Here is a 13,128-nt window from a genome sequence, read left to right on the forward strand (position 1 = left end):
GCTGGCGGTGTGACTGGAATCCGGCCCGATGGGCTTTCACGTGGCGCGGAGGCTTTCTGAGGTGCTCCGGAAGAATCTGAAATGACAGGGGACGTGGAATTCAGCCTAGAGAAATGCCAGAGTTGTGCCCCTTGGAAGGAATGGAGGACGCTGCCCTGCTATTGCAGGCAACCTGCAGTCCTTGCCAGGGGATCATTGAAACTCCTCAAAGGTCTGGATCGGTTGGGACTTCTCCAGAGAATTCTCTCACATCAGGGAAAATGGAGGAGCGGTCTGGGTCTTGGCAGGACATAGGAAGGAGCTGGAGAACAACGCAGAAAATGTTACCACCTTGGGCAGCACCACATTCGCTTTTTAGTGTGGTCTAGTGAGTGCCACTTGTACGACCCTAGTTCCCCATCACACAAGGCTACTGCAAATTAAAAGGCAGTGTACTTTAAAAGGGCTGACGAGAGCTGCCTGTAGGGGGTAAGCTCGGAAGCCCCTGTTGGAGGATATCACAGAGTAAAACGGGAGCAAGATTAATCAATGATTAGGTCTTATACAGGGCAAGGAGGATGGTCTTGAAATGAGACCCAGTCAATCTAATTTCAGTTCTGGACTCTGCCACATGTTTTCCATGTGACCTTTGTCAAGTCACTCAATCGTTTGGTGCTGCTGTTTCCCATGTGTGAAATGGACATAATACTTCTCTATCTTCCGGGGTATAAATCTTTTGATCTGCTCAGATATGCGGGACATGAGCCATATAAGAGTCAAGGCAAACAGAATAAGAATAGGATTGGCTGTGCTACTGGTTGTGGGGGTTCTCAGTCAGCGTGCTTCATGACATCAGCTGGGGTTAGGAAGAAATGTTGCCTTACGGGATATTGTATCTGTAGGTGCTCTCTGTGGGTAGTGCGGATTATAGCTTCCTCGGAGCCACCTGGGATTAGTGACGGGGGACTGGGTGGGCCCTTTGGCTGCCCCAGTGTGGTGCTGTCTGGTCATACAACCTGCCCGGCTGAGTTACTCTGCTTGCCCCTGGCCGGCCAAGCTGCCAGTTAGGATCTGAGACATCTTACTGGCTGGGCTGTCGTGATACCATAATTATGAACCGAAGAGGTTTTCCCCTACACTCCCAATCAGTTAATTAAGTACAACATCCGTAGCTTGCCCATGTCTTCGGAGAGCTGTACTGCCGTGTTTCTGCTTGTGGCTGTTTGCACTGCACACCCTGCTCTCTTGGGCTTACGGGATGAATCCTAGGGCACAAAAGCCGATTCTGAGTTACCAAAGGAAGCCGTGTTCCAAACCTCATTGGCCAATGACAGCGGAAGATCCTATAGTCCATGAGCAGGAATGGAACCCAGACCCAGTGGCCTGGGAATGAGCCCCGAACTCCAGTCATGTGGGTTAAATCCCCTTCTCTGCCACAGACTTGTGTGTGACCTTGGGGAGGCCACTTAATCTCTCTGGGGCACAGGTGCAAAGTGATGGCACGTCCCTCCTCCCAGGGCTGCTGTGAGCATCAATATATTTAAAAAGAGGCTGAACCTCTCTAACCCGCACCCTCTAATCTGGCAACATCCGGGCTCCGGTATGATGTGAGTTAGCCGGGTGCCCACTTATCACAGGTGTGGCCAAGTTTCCTGTGGTCCCGTAAAGTTTGTTTCCAGCCCCCGGTCCTGGCTCTCGGTGTTCTGAGCTGTCCTTTAGCTCTAATGTCCCCGAAATGTCTTCTAAGAGCAGCAAGCCATGGGAGTGTTGGTGATGCTGCTGGACAATCTGCACAGCCTGTGGTTTGGCAAATTGTCTGCTTCAGCACCGGTCGGGTGCCGGACTAGAGAGGTTCTACTTGTACTATGGTAGGGGGCCAGATCTGCACCGGAGAGAGCTGGCAGGGGTTCTCCAGGGTGTACTGGAGCAGGGTCTTTGAAATTGGCCGTGGTGGTGGCCTGAGACCGACCGTCCCAAGAAGGGAGCCGGTGAGAAACTGGGACCCAAATATCCTGTAGGTTTCAATTGGTGGCACTCCAGGAGCTGAGCAGTTGGGACCAATTTCACCATCTGAGAATTAGGGATGTAAAATCCCCTTTAATTAGTTAATATTTAACTGATTAAATGTGGGCAGGTGGTGGTGGGGGGGGGGGGTTCAGCTGCACCCAGCCCTGGGTGGGGCGTCTCCCTGGGTACCGAATACCTGTTAACATCCCTACTGAGAATTTGCCTTCAAGAATCTGTCGTCATGGAGATGGGGCTGGAAGGTTGAGATCAGCATGTCCCTCGGATAAGGGACAGAGGGGAACAGTCAGAGGCGAGGGGGAGGGGGGTTGGTGGCTGGACACAGTGTGGTGACTCTGTTAGTTCCCACCAGGAATTGCTGTCACATAATTTTTGCAAAAATGATGGCCAGTCCCCAGATGGCCAGGTGATTGCTGTCAGCATCACAGCTGTGTGTGTGTGTGTGTGTGTGTGTGTGTGTGTGTGTGTGTGTGTGTGTGTGTGTGTGTGTGTATCACAGCAGTGTGTGTGTGTGTGTGTGTGTGTGTGTGTGTGTGTGTGTAACAAAGCAAACGACAGTAAAGGTTGTAGCTGCGTCTATAGAACAAAGAGGAAGAAAGGAAAACACAAAGCATTACACAAAGAAAAGCTACCGTGATGTGACCTACAGAGAAGGTTGCTGCTGAAAAGGGAGGGAGGAGGGGATGTGGCTTAACAAATAGCGCTGCCTCGCAGGACTCCTGGGTTCTGTTCTTGGGTCTGCTTCCGTTTCAGCTTGTGACTTTCGGCGAATGGTTTTGTCTCTCTGGGCCTCAGTTTCCCCCTCTGCAAAATGTAATCTAGCTGCTGTGAGAATTGAAATAATTAATGTGTGTAATGAGCTGTCAGATGGAAGTTGCTAGGAAGGTACAAAGTATAATTATTTTGGGGGGAGGGAAACCCAGCAGGGTGGAAGGCTAAGTCAGGCAACCATCTATGAATCTATATAGCTACTGACTGCACCTTAAGACACAAAGGAGCCCAAGAATCTCCAGTGGTAAGAATTTGTCTAATAGTATTTGTATGGAAAAATGAATAGAATTGGTTGGAGATTTTTTTTTTCATCAAAATCGTTTTTGCCCCAAAATGCGTTTTTGTTTGAAAATTAAGCAGTTGGGACACCTGTGTTGAAATTTTGTTTAGAAAACAGAAGATGGCATTTTGATAATGTCAGAACTTCCGGTTTCATCCTTTTTTGGGAACGTGACAGTTCCATCTTTTTGTTACCAAAAATGTCAGGGTTTTTTTGTATAAAAGGCTGTTTTAAAAGTTTTAAAAAATCAAAATCAGAATGAAGTTTGGTGATCATCCTAATTTTTTTCCTGGCTTTTTTTTTTTTTAAGAATCTTTGAAATGTTGGGGGATTGCTATTTTGGAACTGATTTTGAAAATACAGTCGATGCTTGTGAGTAGCAACATACCGGTGCCCTTTTGCTGTGTTGCTTCTGAACAATGCAGTTGGGTTTCTAGGGTTATAAAGCTCTGTTGTGATGCCCTGGGAGTTCTAGGCATGGCCCCTGGTCCCATTGTCCTAGGTGCTGGACAGACAGACGGTCCCTGACCAGCTGCTTGGAGCGGTGACATGAATGAGTTGTGTTTCCCTCTTATTGTTTGATTAGTGCAGTGCTTGGTTCCAGTCCAGACTGAACTCTGGGGTCTGATCTAATCCTCATGCTCTGTCTGCAGCGGCTACAGCCCCATCCCAGGCAGGCAAGAGGCCCCAGAACGGAGACCCACACCCGCCTCGGAGCCTGACGGGCAGCGTGCAAGGAGCCCATGAATGCTGTGGCCCCTTCCCATCCCCCTGGCTGGTCCCTCTGCGTCGGGACTGGCAGAGCTGTTGTGTGGAGCCTGCCTGCACCCCGTGAGAGACAGACGGCAGACCCCTCAGGCTGCCGGGCAGGGGTCTGGCAGCTTTCCTGAACCCCCCAGCGAATACAGATTCCACAGCCCAGCTGCCCACAGAACAGGCCCTCGGGGAGTGGGATAAACCCCCCGGGGTCTCTCCTTTCAGCAGCACGCGGAGGGACCGGTGCAGACAGTGCTGGGTGGGGAGCCCAGCTGGAAGGGCTGCCCGCTTGGCCTGGGGTTATTTGTGCTGTTCGGCGCCCAGCACTAGGAGCTGTCCAAGCTCGGGGCGAGAAATGGCTCTAGACAGAGCAGCAAAAGCAACTTGCTCTGGATCACACAGCGGGTGAGGGATCAAACCGAGACTAGACCCCTGCTCTGCAGAGACTCAGCCTGCCCCCCCCCCCGCCCCCAGCTGTGCCTCCCTTCCCTGTCCCCATGGGGGCTGGAGCTGGCCCGTTCCCAGCCTTTGCGGAGTAGGTTCAGGCCAGTCACTGTGCGCAGAGGCCCCCTGTGTGTGAGGAACGCCTCAGAGGTGAGGCAGCTCTGCAGGCTTGCTAAGGGGGGGTGGGTCCCTCTACATAATCCCCCCCCCCCTTCCAGAACCACCAGGTGGGGCTTCAGCCAGCGCCTCTGGGGCTCGGGGGGAAGAGAGAAGCTGAGACGGAAGCCGGGGACTGGAGGAGCCGAGGCGCCGCGGGTCTCACGTGACAGGCGGGTGCATTGCTGAGATCCCTGCCGGGAGAGAAATTCACCGAGGGCCGGGGCTGGGCTGGGGCCCTGCGAAGCGACCCCGACTCTTCAGAGCGAGCAGCACGGAGCAGCCCACCGGCCCCAGAGCGGCGCGCTCGCCCCACTGCAGTACGGACCTAGGGGTGACCATTCGAGACGTGCCCTGGAGAGGGGGCTGCTGACTATTGAAAGCCAATGGGAGTTGGGCACCTGGCTCTTGCTGTCCACAGAACTCCACCCCGGCGGCTATCGCTCCCTGCCAGCAACCCTCGGGCCTGTGCGCCGTGCTCAGGCCGCTCGCCCTGGCTCTCCGGGTCTGCCTCGCTGCTGGGGGGCCCAGCTGGGGTTTCTCAAGCCCAGTCAGGAGCCAGGTGCCGAATCACCCGCCCTCCCTGTGCCGTGGGTGAGTGAGAGCGGCCCCTGTCCCTAGCCCGCAGGGCGTCTGCAACCATCCCCAGCGCCCCCAGACCAGCTGGCGATGCTGAGCAGCGCTGGGGCCCTGAGTCCTGCCTGGCGATGCTGGTGGTTCCTGATCGGGCCCTGGGTGCTCCAGGGTCCCTTGAGCTCACGGACCCCCTGCCAGTCTGCTCCACGTGGCGGGGGGCGTTGTGTGACCCGGGCTCCGGGCAGCAGCCCTGCTCACGACAAGTGCCCGCCGCCCTGGGCATAGGACTCCATCGCTCATGGCAACGGGAGGTGGGAGCCAAGGGGTCCCGGTGCCAATGGGCCTCCTCCCATCCCCCAGCTACTGCAGGTAGAGGGGGCCCTTCTGCCGCGAGCCTCCTGCCCTCTGCGGGACACGGGGTATGGCCCTTGCGCTCCAGGCCATGCACCCGCCGAGGGGCCGTCAGAGCCCAGCCGTGTGGGGCAGGGAGGCGCTGCTGGGAGGCCGTGGGGCAGAGCTTTGCCGGGGCGGTGGGCCCCTTGGAGCTGGCCCAGGACAGGCCGTTTTGCTCAGGCCGGCTCCTGCCAGCAGCTTGGGCCGGGGTCGTTTTCTAGCCGACGCCTCCCGGCTTTGGCGAGGGGCGAAGGGAGCACGGCACCGGCTGGAGGCGCTCGGGAGGCAGCAGACAGGCCAGCCCACGGGCAGCAAAACCCTGCGGGGGGGACTCCAGGCGGGGGGCCAAAGCGCGGACCGAGGGCCCTGGCTTCTCTTCCTGGCAATGGGGGCTGAGCCCCTCCCTTCCGGGCTCTCCCTCTGCGGGCTGCTCCCTCCCGGACGGGGCTGGCAGGGGGGCGCTTGCTGGTGGGGAGGCCCCGGCTGGAAGGGGTGTGCCAGTCGCAGCGCAGTTGGCTCTGGGGAGGGGGAGCACGGAGATGGAACGGAAGCGCCATTGCCGTTCCCCATTCGGCCGCGGTGGAGCTGTGGCTGTTCACAGTAGGGCTCTGGCCCTGTCCCTGGTCTCCGCTGCCCTTCACGCCGTCCGCAGCGGGGGTCAGAGAAGGGTTTCTCCCTTTCGCTCGCTCCCTGCCGGCGCTCTCCCTGGCACCCCCGCCCGGTTCCTGCCATGCGCCCGGGTTCTGGCTGGGTCGACTGAGGCCCGAAGAGCTCGGGGGTGGGTGGGCCCTCTGCAGCGCCTGCCCCCCCCACCAAGCCTCCCTGGGATGTAGCCATTGGCACGATGCAGGTGGCCATGTGCGAGATCCAGCGCTAAGCCCATCGACTTTGACTCCATCGAATGATCAGGGAGTTCCTGGCGCTGAAGTTTCTCCCCGTTATTGACAAGCAGACGCTCCGCCCCTCTCTGCCGGGACCTGCCGGAGCTTTTGTCCCAGGGTTTCCAGGGCCCTCAAGGAGCTGCTAACGAGCTGCCGATTATTTATTGGCAGAGCTGAAATACACCAGGCTTGTTGCAGGGAGACCGGCTGTCTCTGGTGGCTGGGGGATAGATCGTCTGGGTTTCCTGCCTGTCTCTAGTCCCTGCGTTGCTTCACACCGGTGCATGGGGAGTCAAATGGTGAATCCTGGAAGGCGGAAATGGAAAAGCAGATTAGGCGGTGGGGCCATCTCTGGGGACCGGACACGTCTCAGTCTGCACCTCGGAGCCTGCAGGGGGTCGCTGCCCTCGTGCCCGGTAGCAGGCGCCTAAATCTGCTCGCCCCAGCGCAGCCCTCTCCCCATGGTGCCAGCAGTGGGATGAGATGAAGGCAGCGCGCTAATAGCGCAGCAGGGGACCGGTGCACGTGGCACTGGGCAGAGGGAGGTCAGCCCCAGACAGAGCGGCCCGTGCCGAAGAAGGCAGGAGCCTAGATTTGTCCTTTGGCAAGAGGGGGACAGATGGTAGCTCCGCTCTTTCGGGGCTCCACAGCTGGAGACTTGCCAACCGGGGAAGCGAGCAAGGAGGGTGGGGCCCCTCGGGCGAGTTACTGTTCTTCACACGTTCCGGGGCGAATCCCCCTCTGCACATGTGCACAAGCACGCCTGGCCCTGCCCAGGGGTTTTGGGGAGCAGGGGGCCCCGGCAGTGTGTGTTTTCTGACACCCACCAGGACTGATTCAAGACAGCCGAACGGCCGGGGGCGATGACGGGCTGATGGGGGAAGGTTTGGGCCTACAGATACAGGACTGGGCTTGCTTCCCTGCTCCCCCACAGCCCCAAGGAAAGCAGCCGGAGTCCCCCGGGTTTCATAGCTGCTGGGACCAGCTCCGAGCAGAGCCAGCATGACACCGCTGCCCCGCGTTTATATTTAGAGCCCTTCTCACGCCACCGAACAGGCGAGAACCACGTTAAAATTAAACAGCAGGCAGGCGGAAACCAGGCCACCCCTGCTTCTGAACGAAAGGAAGTTGAGCTGGGGCCCGTAGCTTCCAGAATGCCTTTGCCTGGCTGCTCCCTGTAACCAGACGGCGCAGAGGGGCTGTGGGGCCGAGTGGTGAGCGAGCGGGGCCGGGAAGGGTCTGGAAGAGGCCCTCTCTTACGCCGCCCGCAACGGGTGTGTTTGAAAGCCAACGAAAGGCCACCTGGATTCAGCGCGTGATTGTTGTTTCCCCCCGGTTCCAAAAAGAGCCGCTTTGTGTCTCGCCGGATTCCAGCGCTGCTCCTTGCCCTCAAATAGGACGTTTCACTGGGAGCCGTCACACAGCTTGACAAGCGTCACGGGGCAACCGAGGCAGCGTTTCAGACGCGGCTCTAAAGAGTGATCAGCAGGGAGCCTGCAAATCCGCTTGCCACGGGGGAACGTGGAATTTGCATTTTTACAGAGAAGCTTTAGCTTTCACATTTGGTGGGGGAAAAAAATCCATGTGCGGTAGAACCATTTCGTCCCGTTCTCCGGCTTGCCGTATCGCCCGAACCGCCGTCAGCTTGGGGCTGACCACGGCAGGGCTCTGGCCATCAGGCTGATACCTCTCGATAGTGTGGCGAGGCAAGCGAAAGTTCAATGTTTCATTTTAATCACGGAAGAGCCACAGGCTTATATATGGGGGGGATTTGAATTGGAGAATTTGGGGGGTTACTATAGAAAACTCACATCTCTGGCGATCAGCCGCTGGCCCGTGTGGGGGACAGACTAGGAGAAACAGTGGGCGTGTGGCTGCCCCAGCTTTGTGCCTTGGGCGGCTCGGGGAGGGGGCAGTGCCCCCCAGCAACACGTATATTGGCAGCCCCGTCTTGGTGAACAGCCGGGCTTGGGGAGAGCCCAGTACGAGGCACCTTTTGCAGCCCCTCTGGGGAATTTTAAGGGGCAATCTGGCTATGGAGCAAGCAAAGCTCATCTCTGGGGGTGAATTTGGCTTCCACCGCAGGCGTGCAGGCCACGGTGTCTTCCCCCAGCAGGGCATGGCTGCCGGAGAGCAGAGCGGGGCTCGCCGGGGCGATTGCTGGCTGGACGTTTCTGACTGAACCTTTCTGTGGTGGGGAAAAATGCAGATTTGGCACCACTGGGCTTTGCGCATTTGTGGCCATTTTATCAAATGGATTCAGGGGGGAGGAAAAACAAGCCAACAGAATCTGGGGGGAAGAGGTGAGATTTTTGGAACAACCCTTCCGGGTTTTTCTTCAATGGAAAGCGATTTTTCATTTTGCCGTTTTCTTGAGAGCTGCGGAATGTTTTTGTCACACCTCAAAATGATCGAAGTTTTGTTTGATATGAAACAGATTTTTTTTTGTATTGTTTGATTCACCATTTTAAAAACCAGTCATTCCGGGGAGGGGCCCAGCTGCGTTTTGTTGGGTTCTGGCCATCGCCAGTGACCTGGAAGATCCGTTATTCGCCCAGCTCTGCTTGGTGCTTGTTCCCAGTGGGTCTGTGGGCCTGCCAGCCTGAGATCAGCAACTCCTGCTCCTGCTCGGCCGGCGCGTGGCTGACCAGGCTGCACTCTGGGTGGGAATGGCAGACAGGGGCCCGGCGTGGGTCGAGGCCCTGGGAACAGCCTAGATTCCCACAGGCCTGTGTTGTACCAAGCCTGGTCCTGGTGCAGGGCTTGGCAGGGGTGCGGCTCGTTTGAACGTCGCCTCCATCTGGAGGTGCTCGGAGCCGTCTCCTGTTTGCCCCAGGCCCGTGCAGTCGGGCACCGCACCGATACCCCAGGGACCCATCCCTCGTTCCTCAGCCACGTTCCCTTCCATCTCCCCCAGGCCCGCTGCAGCCTGTCTCTGGTGTGCATGTGCCTGGCTGGGTCACCGAACAGGGAGAAGACTGGCAGCGGGGCAGGTCTCTTTGGGGGAACCGTGGGGGGGGCCTTTCCTGTGCCTCACGGGCTGCCAGGGGTCGGGTCGGGTGCTGGTGGGGGTGCTGGAGAGCAGGGACGGGAGGGAGAAGACAGCTGCCATGGGGAGACTGTCGCCGTCTATAAATACGTACCACAGCCATGGAGCGAGGAAGCGGTGGGTGGATCAGCCTCGCTAGTCAATGAGATAAATGGTTCCTTTGCTCCAACAGAGAACAGCCGCCGGCTGAGGAGTAGGAAGAACCAATCAAGCTGTTGAGCCCACGGAGGGGAGCTGCCAGCGGGGCGGCAGGATGGCCGAGCCTGGAGCTCGGGGAGGGTCCTGAGCCAGTGGGCAGCCCTGGGCTTCAGAGCGGGGTGGTTGGGGGGGCGTACGGTCTTGGCCGCGCATGCTCCGTGCACATTTCTAGAGGCTCGCGCTCTGCCGAGGTGGCTGCCGCCCTGAAAGGCACAGCTGGAATGGGCCGGTGGGGAGTTCGCTTTGGGGGAGCGGCTCCCTGGATCTGAAATACGCCCCTTCCGGCTGGGAGGCCAGAGCTGATCTTTGTGCAGGGAAAGCAAAACTCCGGGGGCTGGTGGGTTTTGTGGCTAAGACACTGGCCCAGGGGTGGGCAAATACCGGCCCGCGGGCCAGATCCAGTGTGCCCCGAGTTCGCCCCTGGCAGGCCTCCACGCTGCCGTATGCACCGGAGCCATCTGGGCTCTGGATCCAAGTGAGTGTGGGGTAACGGGGCCAGGAATGGGGGTCAGAGGTTCAAAATGAGGGATCCAGAGGGGGGCACCGAGCAGGGAGCCCAGGCAGGGCCCAGTGCTCCTCAAAGCTGGTTAGGGAGCGAGCAGGCGCTGCCCAGAGGAGCTCGGCCCTGATGTCTGAGACACGGCAGATTCCAGAGTCATCCTCAGGCTGGTCAGTGCAGGGTCGGTTCTGTCCCCGAATCCAGCAAGTTGGCCCCAGATCCATCCTCCCGTGCACCCCTGGGGCTGGGCGTGGAGAAGGCTGCAGATGCCACTAGCTCCAGTGGAAGGCTGGACGAGAGGCCTGTAGCTCACCACCAGAAGCATTGCAAGGGGGAGGGTGCTGCCTAGGACCTGCTGCAGTACCCGTTGCATCCCCTAGGAGGTGCTGCATGCAGTAGTGCGGCCGCAGCACAGCTGAGAAGTCCTGTCCTGCCGCTCCCAGCAGGGGGCCGCGGGGCCAGCCAGCGCTGCGGTACGACGGCCCCCCCTTGCCGTCTCGGCGAGGCTGCAGGGAACAGCAGGGGCGGACGGAGCGGGTGCTATTTTTACCAGAGGACACGGGGACCGCAGACAGGTGTGGCGTTGCAGGCAGCCGCCCGCGCTGACGTATCCAGAGCAGGGAGATGGATGGGGCTAGTTCGTGCAGCTTACCTGGCTTTTTGGAAAGTCCTGCAGCCCCCTGCCCCAGCAGGGGAGTCAGACGGGGTCTTTGGGTAGGGCCAGGTGATCAGGTCCTGAACCGACCCGGGGTCAGGGTCCCGGCTCGGGCTGGGCTGATGGATTTACACCTAGTCACTCCCTAGCCCGGCCCTGCTGCAGCTGCTGAGGGGGACACTGGACACCAAACCAAAATTCCCTGTAAAGCCCCCCCCCCCGACCATTGAGCCCCCATGGGATCCACTGCTCCCTACAGCTCTGTATCCACATCCTGCCCAGCCTACAGATGGGAGTGTGGCCTGGTGGTTAGAGCGAAGGACTGAGAATCAGGCCCAGCATTTTTTTGATCCAAACTTTTTTTCGAGGAAAAACGCAGATTGGTGACACTGCACCGGCTCGTGACTTTGTCGCGTTCGGCAAGCTGGCTCAGTTGGAACCCCCCCAAAACAGTCTGACGAAGGAGCCTTTCCGTCTGCCGGGAGCGCTTCTTTCCATCTCGTTTTTGTAATTGCTCAAGAACCAAAACAAAATGGGTTTGACCCAAGCCAGTCCCCTCGCGACTTTTTGATTGGTTAAAATTAAAACACACATGGAAAGAAAATGTTTTCTGTGGGTCCCAAATGCATTTTTCTTCCATGTTCCCGAACTGCCGGTGAACCGCAGAATCCATTATTCGCCCAGCTCGGCCCAGGGCTCCGGCCGTGCTCCTCTACACGCCACGCGCTCACAGCACGACCTTGCACGAATCGTTTCACTTCTGTGTCTCTCCCATCGCTAGGCTCTCGTGTGTGGGGAGGGGCCGTTAGCGCTTGGCCCAAGGAAGCGCGGCGCTATGGCCGGTCAGGGGATTTTAGCAGCCAGGCTAGCCCGTGGACTCTGCCGGATGGAAGCTTTATGCTCCGCAGGGCATTTGACACATCTCCATGGTGTTGCTAGCTGCTAAGAACTTGCCAGGAATTTCACAACAGTAAATTGTTGGCCACTTACTCGATGACTTTAATCACTTTCCCTCACTGCCCATTCAAGTGTGAGGCTTCATCCGGGGTGACTAGACGCACGGACGGAGTTTTCTTTCTGCACATCAATGCCTTAAAACCCGCAGAGCTTCCAAACTCCTGTAAAACCCTCCTACCCCTCCTGCAAACACCGTCAGGCGCCCGAGTGCAGCTCCTGGTGAGGATCAGGGCTGCAGGCTGCAGCACACGAGGCCCAAGTGGCCGGAAGGAAGGCAAGGGCCTAATTCCCTTTCAGTTCTTGAGGTCTCCCTGAACTTTGCACATGGGGCTGCCGGGTGCCTGCCTCCTTGAAACCGGCAGCTCCATCCCAGTGGGTGATACAATCAAGTGACTGCAATGGTGCGGGAGTTACTTTACAGTCACCGCAGAGCGGTGTGGGGCAGATGCCGGAACGATAGTGCAGGTACCGCTAGTTCGGGTGTTCTGTGGTGGTTGTGCTTCGTCACCAGTTCCTGTAATTGGCAGGAGGCTGCTACGTGCCGGTAATTCACTGTGTAAGCGGTGTACCTGGGTCCTAAAGCTGCATGGGTTATATGTGCCTGCGCGTAAGGCGGTCACGCAGCAGCCTGGGGGGGCAGAGCAGCTGTTTCCCCGTCCGGCGCCCCCTACTGGCGGTCACCCCATTGCTGCGGTGGTGTCTCTCCATCTTGGCCCTCTGGCCAGGTCACAAGATTTATGTTGGCTGCTCTGGGGTAAAAAGTTCCACCGACAATAAATACTGTCTAGCCCTCGCGTCGGATCTCTGGCTCCTGACGGGGCTCATGCTGCTTTCCCAGAGACGGTGAGGGGGGGATCTGGGCCCTCTCTTTACACTGGGGTGCCGTCCGGCGGGGACCCTCCAAGCCCAGGGCTGCCCCGTGCCATTCCTCGGTGCTGGCTCCCTGGACTTCTTTGTACCCTGCCTCTCTTGGGCCTTCTTGCCCCAGCTTCTCTGGGTTGGCTCCTCTTTCAAGGCGGGTCTCCCAGTGCTTGTTCTCCCCCCTGGGTCCCCACACGCAGCCTGCAGCATCTCCCCTCGCAGCCCTCTTCTGCTCTCAGCTTCCTGGCTTTTAACTAACTGCCCTGCTCCTTCCCAGCTGGGCTTCGAGATCAGTGAAACCGGGCTCCCTCCCCCCCCCCAGGTACAGCTGCAGAACGTCATTAACCCCTTCAGGGCCCCGGGTGGCTACGCACCCCATCGTGGTGTGTAATGGAGTCCTAGCTGCTGTGGGAATGGGCAGCCATGGGAACTAGTCATCCGACTCCCCAACCACAGAGGGATTACAGTCCCCCGGGATACATGGAAGCTCACAACAGAGCGGGGGGGAAGGGGACAACAAGAGGTGTGAATTCCTCGCCCCACATCCTTCTCTCCTGTCCTGGTAAAAGCGCTGTCCAGTTCAGACAGGCCGCTGGGCGCTGGCTGGAGACAGAGGTGCTGGAGGGACAGTGGTCGTGTTTGGGTAAC

General features: G+C 58.4%; 1 protein-coding gene across 3 annotated transcripts in view; it reads left to right on the top strand.

Moving 5' to 3' along the window:
- Nucleotides 1-13,128, top strand: part of SBK1 (SH3 domain binding kinase 1) — a 45,774-nt gene that overhangs the window by 24,927 nt on the left and 7,719 nt on the right. The gene's annotated exons all lie outside the window — the stretch shown is intronic.

The sequence above is a fragment of the Pelodiscus sinensis genome, chromosome 16, assembly GCF_049634645.1.
Source record: "Pelodiscus sinensis isolate JC-2024 chromosome 16, ASM4963464v1, whole genome shotgun sequence".
NCBI lineage: Eukaryota > Metazoa > Chordata > Testudines > Trionychidae > Pelodiscus > Pelodiscus sinensis.